The sequence below is a fragment of the Xenopus tropicalis genome, chromosome 1 (assembly GCF_000004195.4).
Source record: "Xenopus tropicalis strain Nigerian chromosome 1, UCB_Xtro_10.0, whole genome shotgun sequence".
Classification (NCBI taxonomy): domain Eukaryota; kingdom Metazoa; phylum Chordata; class Amphibia; order Anura; family Pipidae; genus Xenopus; species Xenopus tropicalis.
Genome location: NC_030677.2, coordinates 78621467 through 78635386, shown reverse-complemented (window position 1 = coordinate 78635386; position 13920 = coordinate 78621467). Strand labels below are relative to the sequence as shown.

At 42.6% G+C, this 13920-nt stretch overlaps 1 protein-coding gene across 1 annotated transcript in view; it reads right to left on the bottom strand.

Annotated features, from left to right (window-relative positions):
* The window catches only part of LOC100489122 (ovochymase-2), an 84918-nt gene that overhangs the window by 63661 nt on the left and 7337 nt on the right, over window positions 1-13920 (bottom strand). The window lies entirely within an intron of this gene.

Genomic DNA, 13920 nt, shown 5'->3' with positions numbered 1-13920 from the left:
GGCAGGAATCGAACTCCACACCCGGCGATGTAAGGGCGTGCGCTCTACCACTTCGCTATCCTTCCTCCTCCCACTTGTAACATGTTTTTTGGTAATCTTGTCTTCTGCATATTGGCGGTTGGTGTATCCTAACCGACTGACTGAAACACTCAGGGTTAGAGCCTGTTGCTTGCCCCAAGCCCTATATAACTAGGGGGGCTGTTATAGTAGGGGGGAATGAATCTTCCATTTATCAACATTCTCTGGGGGAATGAATACAAGGGTATAAGTTTTACCCCCGGGGCAAGAGAGGTCCCCAAATTTGCCCCACTGACTTATGATGGGGATTTTGGCAAATAACTAGTTTGTCGTAGACCCATGAATGAGGTGTTAAACTGTGCGGCTAATTCGAGAATGGGGTGCAATGACTTTTCTGGGGGGTGGGCAGTTAATTGCCCCAGCAGGGGGCAATTATCCGCCCATAGACTTAACATTGAGACCAACTTTGACTGAGTCCCGCACCGTTTGTCGTAGACCCATGAATGAGGTGTCAAACTGTGCGGCTTATTCGGGAGTGGGGTGCTATGACTTTTCTGAGGGGTGGGCAGTTAATTGCCCCAGCAGGGGGCAATTATCCGCCCATAGACTTAACATTGAGACCAACTTTGACTGAGTCCCGCACCGTTTGTCGTAGACCCATGAATGAGGTGTCAAACCATGCAGCTTATTCAGGAATGGGGTGCTATGCCTTTTCTGAGGGGTGGGCGGTTAATTGCCCCAGCAGGGGGCAATTAACCACCGTTTGTCGTAGACCCATGAATGAGGTGTCAAACTGTGCGGCTGCTTCGGTAATGGGGTGCTATGACTTTTCTGAGGGGTGGGCGGTTAATTGCCCCAGATGGGGGCAATTATCCGCCCATAGACTTAACATTGAGACCAACTTTGACTGAGTCCCACATCGTTTGTCATAGACCCATGAATGAGGTGTCAAACTGTGCGGCTTATTCGGGAATGGGGTGCTATGACTTTTCTGAGGGGTGGGAGGTTAATTGCCCCAGCAGGGGGCAATTAACCACCGTTTGTCATATACCCATGAATGAGGTGTCAAACTGTGCGGCTTATTCGGGAATGGGGTGCTATGACTTTTCTAGGGGGTGGGTGGTTAATTGCCCCAGCAGGGGGCAATTAACTACCGTTTGTCGTAGACCCATGAATGAGGTGTCAAACTGTGCGGCTTATTTGGGAATGGAGTGCTATGACTTTTCTGAGGGGTGGGAGGTTAATTGCCCCAGCAGGGGGCAATTAACCACCGTTTGTCATATACCTATGAATGAGGTGTCAAACTGTGCGGCTTATTCGGGAATGGGGTGCTATGACTTTTCTAGGGGGTGGGCGGTTAATTGCCCCAGCAGGGGGCAATTAACCAACGTTTGTCGTAGACCCATGAATGAGGTGTCAAACCGTGCGGCTTATTCGGGAATAGGGTGCTATGACTTTTGTGAGGGGTGGCAGTTAATTGCCCCAGCAGGGGGCAATTAACCACCGTTTGTCGTAGACCCATGAATGAGGTGTCAAACCGTGCAACTTTTTCGGGAATGGGGTGCTATGACTTTTCTGAGGGGTGGGCGGTTAATTGCCCCAGCAGGGGCACGAGTTTTGCCACAGCAAGCACCACTCACATTTTCTTCAGGAAATGTACCTATCTAGTTATTATTATTGCCGTGGCAAAACTCATGCCCCTGCTGGGGCAATTAACCGCCCACCCCTCAGAAAAGTCATAGCACCCCATTCCCGAAAAAGTCGCACGGTTTTGAAACCTCATTCATGGGTCTACGACAAATGGTGCGGGACTCAGTCAAAGTTGGTATCAATGTTAAGTCTATGGGCAGTTTGACAGTAAGTGCCCAGCTGGTATATAATACAGGAGATATCCTCTGAGCCCTGCTACCCCCTGCTGGTATATGTGCCACACCTCTCACAACTCTGGTCATGCCCATTCCCACACCTTGTGTCTCAACCCTTTCTCCTTGTAGACTGTATCATATACAGTTGAGCTCCAAACATCTCCGGACACGACATGCTGCTAAAACCAGGTCTTTATTGTTCCATCTAAAAACTAGACGCCTAAAAAACTAGGCGTCTAGTTTTTAGATGGAACAATAAAGACCTGGTTTTAGCAGCATGTCGTGTCCGGAGATGTTTGGAGCTCAACTGTATATGATATAACTTCTCCCTTCAGCTACGGGTTCGGGGCCCTGAGCACCCGGACCAACTGTGGACTCTGGTGAGCTTTTTCTGATTCTGCATTAATTACAAATTTCCATTGGGGCCCCCTAGAGTTTTTTCACAACTGCGCTAGGTCTGGGGTGTTCACACCCAGACCTTTATATTTATTTGGTACGGGTTTTGATTTGTTTGGGGCTTCAATTTGTCATTCGTTTACATTTACTTTGTTATAAATACTATTTAGAGTAGAGGCTTTATTATTTGTTTCCTTGTAGACTGTAAGCTCTTTTGGGCAGAACCCTCTTCACCTCTTGTATCGGTTATTGATTGCTTTATTTGTTACTCTGTATGTCCAATGTATGAAACCCACTTATTGTACAGCGCTGCGGGATATGTTGGCGCTTTATAAATAAATGTTAATAATAATAATAACTAGAGAGGTACATTTCCTGAAGAAAATGTGAGTGGTGCTTGCCGTGGCAAAACTCATGCCCCTGCTGGGGCAATTAACCGCCCACCCCTCAGAAAAGTCATAGCACCCCATTCCCGAAAAAGCCACACGGTTTGAAACCTCATTCATGGGTCTACGACAAACGGTGCGGGACTCAATGTTGGTCTCAATGTTAAGTCTATGGGCGGATAATTGCCCCCTGCTGGGGCAATTAACTGCCCACCCCTCAGAAAAGTAATTGCACCCTATTCCCGAATAAGCCGCACAGTTTGACACCTCATTCATGGGTCTACGATAAACGGTGGTTAATTGCCCCCTGCTGGGGCAATTAACTGCCCACCCCTCAGAAAAGTCATAGCACCCTATTCCCGAATAAGCCGCACAGTTTGACACCTCATTCATGGGTCTACGACAAACGGAGGTTAATTGCCCCCTGTTGGGGCAATTAACCGCCCACCCCCTAGAAAAGTCATATCACCCCATTCCCGAATAAGCCGCACAGTTTTACACCTCATTCATGGGTCTACGACAAACGGTGGTTAATTGCCCCCTGCTGGGGCAATTAACTGCCCACCCCTCAGAAAAGTCATAGCACCCTATTTCCGAATAAGCCACACAGTTTTACACCTCATTCATGGGTCTACGACAAACGGTGGTTAATTGCCCCCTGCTGGGGCAATTAACCGCCCACCCCCTAGAAAGGTCATAGCACCCCATTCCCGAATAACCCACACAGTTTGACACCTCATTCATGGGTCTACGAAAAACGGTGGTTAATTGCCCCCTGTTGGGGCAATTAACCGCCCACCCCCTAGAAAAGTCATAGCACCCCATTCCCGAATAAGCCGCACAGTTTGACACCTCATTCATGGGTCTACGAAAAATGGTGCGGGACTCAGTCAAAGTTAATTGCTGCCCCCTGCTGGGGCAATTAACTGCCCACCCCTCAGAAAAGTCATAGCACCCTATTCCCGAATAAGCCGCACAGTTTGACACCTCATTCATGGGTCTACGACAAACGGTGGTTAATTGCCCCCTGCTGGGGCAATTAAGCGCCCACCCCTCAAAAGAGGCATAGCACCCTATTCCCGAATAAGCCGCACAGTTTGACACCTCATTCATGGGTCTACGACAAACGGTGGTTAATTGGCCCCTGCTGGGGCAATTACCCGGCCACCCCTCAAAAGAGGCATAGCACCCCATTCCCGAATAAGCCGCACGGTTTGACACCTCATTCATGGGTCTACCAGAAATGGTGCGGGACTCAGTCAAAGTTGGTCTCAATGTTAAGTCTATGGGCGGATAATTGCCCCCATCTGGGGCAATTAACCTCCCACCCCTCAGAAAAGTCATAGCACCCCATTCCCGAATAAGCCGCACAGTTTGACACCTCATTCATGGGTCTACGAAAAATGGTGCGGGACTCAGTCAAAGTTAATTGCTGCCCCCTGCTGGGGCAATTAACTGCCCACCCCTCAGAAAAGTCATAGCACCCTATTCCCGAATAAGCCGCACAGTTTGACACCTCATTCATGGGTCTACGACAAACGGTGGTTAATTGCCCCCTGCTGGGGCAATTAAGCGCCCACCCCTCAAAAGAGGCATAGCACCCTATTCCCGAATAAGCCGCACAGTTTGACACCTCATTCATGGGTCTACGACAAACGGTGGTTAATTGCCCCCTGCTGGGGCAATTACCCGGCCACCCCTCAAAAGAGGCATAGCACCCCATTCCCGAATAAGCCGCACGGTTACATAGTTACATAGTTACATAGGGTTGAAAAAAGACCATTGTCCATCAAGTTCAACCCATCCGAGTAAACCCAGCACACAACCTATACTAACCAATCTATACACTCACATACATAAACTATATATATACAACCAGTAATACTAACTGTAGATATTAGTATCACAATAGCCTTGGATATTCTGCTTGTTCAAAAACTCATCCAGACACCTCATTCATGGGTCTACCAGAAATGGTGCGGGACTCAGTCAAAGTTGGTCTCAATGTTAAGTCTATGGGCGGATAATTGCCCCCATCTGGGGCAATTAACCTCCCACCCCTCAGAAAAGTCATAGCACCCCATTCCCGAATAAGCCGCACAGTTTGACACCTCTTTCATGGGTCTATGACAAACGATGTGGGACTCAGTCAAAGTTGGTCTCAATGTTAAGTCTATGGGCGGATAATTGCCCCCATCTGGGGCAATTAACTGCCCACCCCTCAGAAAAGTCATAGCACCCCATTACCGAAGCAGCCGCACAGTTTGACACCTCATTCATGGGTCTACGACAAACGGTGGTTAATTGCCCCCTGCTGGGGCAATTAACCGCCCACCCCTCAGAAAAGGCATAGCACCCCATTCCCGAATAAGCTGCACGGTTTGACACCTCATTCATGGGTCTACGAAAAACAGTGCGGGACTCAGTCAAAGTTGGTCTCAATGTTAAGTCTATGGGCGGATAATTGCCCCCTGCTGGGGCAATTAACTGCCCACCCCTCAGAAAAGTCATAGCACCCCACTCCCGAATAAGCCGCATGGTTTGACACCTCATTCATGGGTCTACGACAAACGGTGCGGGACTCAGTCAAAGTTGGTCTCAATGTTAAGTCTATGGGCGGATAATTGCCCCCTGCTGGGGCAATTAACTGCCCACCCCTCAGAAAAGTCATTGCACCCCATTCTCGAATTAGCCGCACAGTTTAACACCTCATTCATGGGTCTACGACAAACTAGTTATTTGCCAAAATCCCCATCATAAGTCAGTGGGGCAAATTTGGGGACCTCTCTTGCCCCGGGGGTAAAACTTACACCCTTGTATTCATTCCCCCCAGAGAATGTTGATAAATGGAAGATTCATTCCCCCCTACTATAACAGCCCCCCTAGTTATATAGGGCTTGGGGCAAGCAGCAGGCTCTAACCCTGAGTGTTTCAGTCAGTCGGTTAGGATACACCAACCGCCAATATGCAGAAGACAAGATTACCAAAAAACATGTTACAAGTGGGAGGAGGAAGGATAGCGAAGTGGTAGAGCGCACGCCCTTACATCGCCGGGTGTGGAGTTCGATTCCTGCCCCGTTGGCTTTGGAGTTCGATTCCTACCCCGTAAGGTTTGGAGTTCGAGTCCCAGTCTGGCAGCTGAGCTTCCTTGGGTCTCAAAGCTGATGCCTTAGGTAGGGCATGTATCAGAAATGGTATCAGCATTGAGCCCCATTGATAGAGGCAGACGCACCAAGGGAATTGAACTATGAAGGACCATTGATGGCCACAGGCGCGTCCTGGCCTCCTCCTTTTTGTATTTTCAAGGGCAGCTCATGATTTATGATGCCAGCTATTAACCCTTTTACTGCCAGCTGTTTTGGTCAAATCGGAACTTGTATTGCCAGACAGTTTTTGAACATTTTGCACTGTTTCACTTTAGGGGCCTTTCCTCGGGGGGACTTTTAGTTTACCCAGGAAAACAATATATTGTTTTTTTCAGAACAACCTAAGCTTTCAAAATATGGTAGAATTTTTGTGTAATTCCAATTCTGTAACAAGATATAGGCTTCTAAATGTCTAAAAATGCAAAAAAAATCTAATTTTCCATAATATAAACACACATACTAGAAACAAAAATTATTTTATGCACAAATATACAACTGATTTGGAAAGTCCCATGTCTCCTGAACGTGCCAATACCAAATATATATAGTTTTATGGAGATTTCTCAAAAACTCCCAGCAGTACATTACCAAATTTCCAAAGCACTGCTCCAGAAAGCGGCATACTTTAGATTTCAAGGACAAAATTTCCACTAACAGAAGGTTTATCTCAGAAAATTGTACATTTTTGGAAAGAACAGATTCTGGGGAATACAGAATAGGCAGAACTGTCTGTCTACTCCAAACTATCAAGTCGCAATGCTTTCCTAAAGTTATTGGTTTTTATCAAAATTTGTGATTTTTTAAAAAAATTGTTTCAAAACTTCCAGTCTATAGTATCTTATCTCCTACAGGTCATAAAGCAACCAAATAAAACACCCTAAATATGAACGCCAGGGGTCCACTGAACAGTTTGATGCCCAATATGTATAGGTTTAGCTAAGTATGTGGCATGTAGGGGCCCCAATGGGAACATACCCCCATATGATGTATCATTTCAGCTCCTGCAAAATCAACACATTTACATCCTTTATGTGGGATAATGCTACAAAAAAAGTACGCTCACCCCAGAAAGCCATATATTTTTGGAAAGTACACATCCCCCCGAATCTATAATGTGTAAACATTTCTTTTTGCTCCAAAGTACCAAGCTGTAAAGCTTTCCTAAGTTTGCAGATTTATATGACATTTAGAAAATCGCATAAAAATGTTGCAATTTGCCGCATTTATCTCTCACAATTTCTTGATAAAGATCAGATAAAGGCAAATCACCCCAAATAGGAACACCAGAGGCCTACTGAACAGTTTGATGCCCAATATGCATAGATATACCAAAGTCTGCGGTATGTACTGACCCCGAAATAAAATAGCGCATAAGGATTTCTCGCCTGCCAGCTCAGCTTTTGCACACAGAGCCCCCTGTCAGTGTATTATGTGCCGAAACTTCCCCTAACTATACACAGACCCCCACAAAACCATATATTTTTGGAAAGTACACATTCTGACAAATCCAACAAGGGTAAAGAGTACTTTCTACACCAAAGTACCAATCTGCAAAGCTTTCCTAAAGTTATTGGTTTTTATGACATTTCAGAAAATCGCCTAAAAATGTTGCAATTTGACGCATTTATCTCACACAATTTCTTGCGTACAAAGGCAAGTCACCCCAAATAGGAACACCAGAGGCCTACTGAACAGTTTGATGCCCAATATGCATAGATATACCAAAGTCTGCGGTGTGTACTGACCCCAAAATGAAAATATCGCATAAGGATTTCTCGCCTGCCAACTCAGCTTTTGCACACAGAGCCCCCTGACAGCATATTATGTGCAGTAACCTCCCCCCTAACTATACAAAGAGCCCCAGGAAACCATATATTTTTGGAAAGTACACATTCTGATGAATTCAAAATAGGCAAAGTTATTTTTGTACACCAAAGTTACACCTGGCAAAGCTACGCTAAAAACAGATTAGGAACACTTATACAGGGATAAAATGCGATAAAACCACAAAAATTGTGCAAATCAGTGAAACAACAAAATAAGTCACATGACAGTGTAATTAGTGGTCAGAATATCTGATCCAATAGTCACGCTGTCAAAATAAACAGTTTTTGGGTAAAAGAAACTAAAAACAAAGTGGCAAAATGAAAAAAAACCAAAACAAAACAAAAACCAAAGTGTTTGTGTATACATGTGTGTACATGTGTAAAAGTTTTGTTATAGTGTGTAAGTGTGTATATGAGTGTAAATAAGTGTATAAAAGTGTGAAAAATGAAAAAAAAAAACTGCTAAAATGTATGCTGTAAGTGTGTGTAAATGTATGTAAGTGTGTATAAATGTATGTAAGTGTGTGTGTAAGTGTGTAAATGAAAAAAAAAAAAAGTTCTTACCTGTCCTGAAGACCCGATCGCCTTCTCTTCAGTGGGCCGGCCGGCAGGGGGGGAAGGAGGAAGCAGCAGACGCGATGCGATCGCTTCTGCTGCTTCCTGGAGGGTCCTGCGAGCGAACGTCTTGCAGGACCCTCATGACAGCCCCCCTGGCACGTTGCCCAGGGGGGCTGTCATGGATAGAAGCTCTCTGCAGCGGCGGCACATGCCGCCGCTGCAGAGAGCTGCGCTTAAATGCCAACGACGTATGGGACACGTCGTTGGCATTTAAGCCCTTTTACTGCCACGACGTATGCCATACGTCGTTGGCAGTAAAAGAGTTAAAACACTAGTGCACTTGGTGTGTCTGATGCTGCCATTCCAACCATGGAAAATGGGGGTGTTTTGTAATGTGGGTGTGGTCAGAGGGGCGTGGTCAAAAAATATCGCATCACTTAGCGCGGCATATACTTTTGTCCTTCTTTTTAATTTTTAAATGTTGGGAGGTATGGTGTGGTGCAGTGTTGGGTGTCAGTGTTGCCTACAGGGCGTAAGAAACTCACTGGGTTCAGTACAGATAGGTTGTCCCAAGTTGTGGAAAGATATATTTCTTAACTATTGATAATGTCTGCTTTATTTATCATTTATACTTGTCCAAAGCTGCTGTCACTGCCTGAGGCCTTAACCTTAATAACTATAAATGAAAAACATGGCTGTAATAATCTCTTATGTATTAAAGGGATATTGGAGGCATTCTGTGATAAAGGTACAAAGCTGCAGGCCTCGTATATTATAAGGGATAATGTACCCCCTACTGTAAATGATAAGGATATTAGCAGTCACTGAGGGGCTCTGTGACCATATAAAGGCACAAGGCTGCAGGCAGAGTTATACAGGAACTCTGAGTATCACTCATGTATTATAAGGGATAATGTACCCCCTACTGTAAATGATAAGGATTTTAGAAGTCACTGAGGGGTTCTGTGCCCATATAAAGGCACAAGGCTGCAGGCTGAGTTATACAGGGAACTCTGAGTATCACTCATGTATTATAAGGGATAATGTACCCCCTACTGTAAATGATAAGGATTTTAGAAGTCACTGAGGGGTTCTGTGCCCATATAAAGGCACAAGGCTGCAGGCTGAGTTATACAGGGAACTCTGAGTATCAATCATGTATTATAAGGGATAATATACCCCCTACTGTAAATGATAAGGATTTTAGAAGTCACTGAGGGGTTCTGTGCCCATATAAAGCACAAGGCTGCAGGCTGAGTTATACAAATGGCCCTCTCTCAAAACCATCCTAACCACAAAAAAAACCCAGTATAAAATACAGGTACTATTTTATTATTACAGAGAAAAGGGAATCATTTAACCATGAAATAAACCCAATAGGGCTGTTCTGCCCCAATAAGGGGTAATTATATCTTAGTTGGCATCAAGTACAGGTACTGTTTTATTATTACAGAGAAAAGGGAATCATTTAACCATGAAATAAACCCAATAGGGCTGTTCTGCCCCCAATAAGGGGTAATTATATCTTAGTTGGGATCAATTACAGGTACTGTTTTATTATTACAGAGAAAAGGGAATCATTTAACCATGAAATAAACCCAATAGGGCTGTTCTGCCCCAATAAGGGGTAATTATTTCTGTTTCTTCTGTTTTATTATTACAGAGAAAAGGGAACTTATTTATTGTCTGGGCCCATTCTTTGCAGGGATCTGGGAACTCTAATAGTTAAATGATTGAGGAAAACAAAATTGCATAATGTGAAAAGAGGAGGGAAAAATGCCAAACTACAGTATTAAAAATATATGATTATGCGCCTGATATACGTTGTACCAACTGGATTTGCCCAGAAACAGCCCAGTGTGTAATTACCCACAGGAGAGACTAGTGCTCTATTTGCTTTTACCAGGGGGTAATCTTAATCACTCTTAGCACTTCCCACATTCCAGAAAAAAGATAAGGCTGGAGAAGTCTGGTGTCAAAATGGACCCCCTACTGTGCACGTTCACGTTACTTTGCAGGCACCACCTGCTGTCTAAAAACAGAATAACAGCCTAAGAAGGCTTTTTTCCCCCTAACACAGCAGGGAGATGGCACGAGATAACACAACAGGATAGCCTGTGTTATCTTGTAACTAGTTAAGTTTTGGGAAAACCTGCGCTTCATCTGTATATTGTACATTATTTTACGCAAAGTAATACCTATTTATGGTCTTCATTTAAGAAGCAATGGCTCAGTGCACATTGAACAAATAGAGTTAAGCTGTAATTTGTATATCACTACCCATGATGCCATCTATATTTGCGTGAAAATTTTGGCTTCAGAATAGCATTAAGAATTCAAATACCTTTAAAAAAAAAATCTTTTTTTAAATACATTGTATTATTTAATTAAATTGCACCTTAACACATTAAGAAGAAAATAAATTATGTATGTAGGATATAGTGTTTAATAATTTAAACATAATTCTTATCATTTTTTTAAAGCTGCAAATCTTATTCATTTGCAGAAAATTCCTTCGATATATTGTAGCATTAATTTGCAGTGTATGAGTTTACTAAACCCTTGAGACTAACATTATCCTGCTCCAGCTATTCCTTGGCAGGCACATATGAAAGTGTTTTGTAGATTTTAAAACATCAATATTCCCAAAGCTGGAGTTATTGTGAATCCTTTTTCATGGAGTATCTATCTATAATTCTTAAGGGAACTTTTTCCACATGACTATTTTTCCTTACTACTTTGTACTTATTGTTAAATCCAAATTCCCAGCATGCCTCGGTGGCTGACTAGTGAACTCATAATAAAGGGAAAAATCTCAAAGAAGTGAGCTTGTTCCACATAGTAAAGGGCTTGAACAAGACAGATTGAATAGAAATGTATATAGCATTTTCAGGTGCAAGCCAGGGTAGTTAATAAACGTTCATCCCAAATATCATCCTAACTGATGCTCAAGATTGGCTTTCAGGTGTATTTGGGCTTTCTCTCCAAATCTCATAAATATCAGCCACCAGGCTGTGCCACTTTTCCATGCACCAGTGGGCGCTGGACCCAAAGTAATGGAACTACTGGTCTAGTCTAGAGAATGCTTGTTGTAGTCTAGCAAATATGGGTGGAGTATTACTACTGGAAAGGTTCCTATTGCCTTTAAAGTTGAAGTATAGCTAATTAAATTGAATAAAACAGACATTTAATTTTTTCAGGCCGACATTAATCTGTGTTTTTGTGTATATTTATTTTACTTTATTGTAATGTCTCTATTTTACTTTTTACAATGTCCCTGGTTTGTACTGTCACTGTAATGTTAAAATATGCAGCTCGGAATATATAGTAGCGCTATATAAATACATACAAATCCACCTGTTTTTTTTATATTGTTACACACATGAATAATATTTTGAAGCAATAAATAACACTGACAGTCAAACTTTCCATTTACGTCTCTTCTAACCTGTAAAACCTCCCAAAGTGAAGATAAAAATATCTGCTTAGCAGAAGAGGGCAACAAGAGGGGCCTTTTCTCTTGTCTGGCTGCTTAGATATAACTCAGTCAGACATGTCAGTTCAGTCAGAAGGAATGTCAGTAAACAAACTAAATTTGGAAGTCTGTTGCAGTTTCTTAGGAGACAATGGCCACTATAAATTAAGGAAAATAAGCAGAAGCCATAACTAATGTATCAGGCATTGAGCGCATTGGCTCAGGAGACTTTGTGCGTAATGTTCTGAGAATGTCACCAGAGCTTAAAGCATTTCTTGGAGAGGAAGAATGAATTGTCTCCTTCTGTAACCCGTACACAATACTGAATTTGAGCTTATCACCACTACTCTTTAAGTGGTGTCCCCTTGGATGTCAGCTAAATTAACTTAGAATAAGTGCTCTGTGTGTACAATGGCTTATTTCTTCATACTTTATTCTAACTGAAATATTAAAGACCTTCAATTATATACAGTGTGTGTATGCACACAGAAGCAAAGTGTATATCATTGCTTCCCAAACTGTGGGAGCAGTTCTACCCAATGACTTAGTGCCCTACTAGGCACAAAATGTGTTAGACTCCATTATATTCATATACTGTCTGCTGTCTGCTTGAAACATTTTATTGGACATGCTAAACTACCTGTTAAGTATCATTTCTAGTGCCAACAGATTTTGCAGTTCAGTAGTCTGGTAACAGAACTGTATGCTGTGAAATTCATTTTGGTGTCCAAGGAAATAACAGGCAAGGAATAGGGATCTAAACCTTATTCCAACATGTTGTATTTGAATTCACAATAAGAGCACATACTAAGGAAAAAATAAAGTTTTCATCACTCTTAAAAGCACATTGATAAAAGTGTTTCCCTGACTATTTTTGCATTTATTTAACCAAAATGAATAGGACCCTGGCCCTTTAAAGCATTTCTTTAGGTGTCTTGATACCTCCCTGAACTGAAATACGTTACCCAAAGCCAGATCCCTGTTCTACTATGTTTAAGGCACAACAGCAGGCAGTTAATCCTCATAGCTGGACCTGCTCTTAGGGTGTAATCTCTTAATGGGAAAGCATGTAATTTTTATGGTAGGAAACCTCAATCTTTTTATATATAAATGAATGTCACTATAGTTTAAACCAGTGAACACGGATGGACATGGTGCGAACACCATTGGCCTATTTATCATGAACCATCATGACAGATTTTTAAATAGACAGCATAAATACAGATGGATTACAGGTGATGCTAATTGGTAACTGGAAAGAAGGTATGTGGTAAAGATGCTCTTATTAGCCTTTTTTTTTTGCAATTTATGCTGCAGAGATTTAATGAGAATATACATTCTCTGCCCCCAATGGAGTTTACAAGCCCTATTGCTTTTATACACACTGTGGTCAGTTTTATCAGGTGCCAATTAACCTGCCTGTTTGGTTTTGCAGTATAGGTGCAATGTGAAGGTATCTTGATACTAGCAATGTTGGAGTCAATTTTTGTTCTTTTGCTCCCACTTTTTCCACTGTTAAAGTAAGAAATGGTGGAAGGTTAAATGATATACAAGCAAAGAGTGTGCCAGGGGATGCCCTTTTCCCACCCATTGTAATACCAGCAAGTACTGCCAAAAGTGTGATTGTCATTGGCAGGTGCAACTTGGTTATGACAAGGTGCATTGTTGAGGTGCATTGCTGATGCAAATAGCACAAAATGAGTGTGGATTGGCATTGCTGATGCAGACAACATAGTGTGAAGCAATTTAAACAAACATATATAAAGAACTATAATTTATAAATAGCAGACCATTAGCTAATGCCTTAAGTATGTGTAAGAGTTATGGGAAAAATGCCCAAGATATGATCATTCAAACCCATTTACTAGACCCCCCAGGATGTATTGATAGTGAGTCATTCTTTACTTAAGCCCACTGGACAATGATTTCCTATATTTTGTTACTTCTCTGAATGATATTCTAACTGCCCTAAATTAGAAATTAATTGCTTACTGAACTGGTAGGCAGCCATACATGCCTAGATATGGTTGTGAATTTGGCCATGGTTGACTATAGCGACCAATCACCTAGACATGCATGGTACCTCAAGGGGTGGGCAGACAGTTCCTCCAGACCATCCTGTAATCCTGTTGGACTGAACATGGTCTTTCACAACTCGAAATCTTTTGGTTTGATGCCAAATTTAAAAAATTATGTGTTTTTTCAAGCCATTGGGGAAACCACATAGTTTAGTACTATTTGCCAATAAAT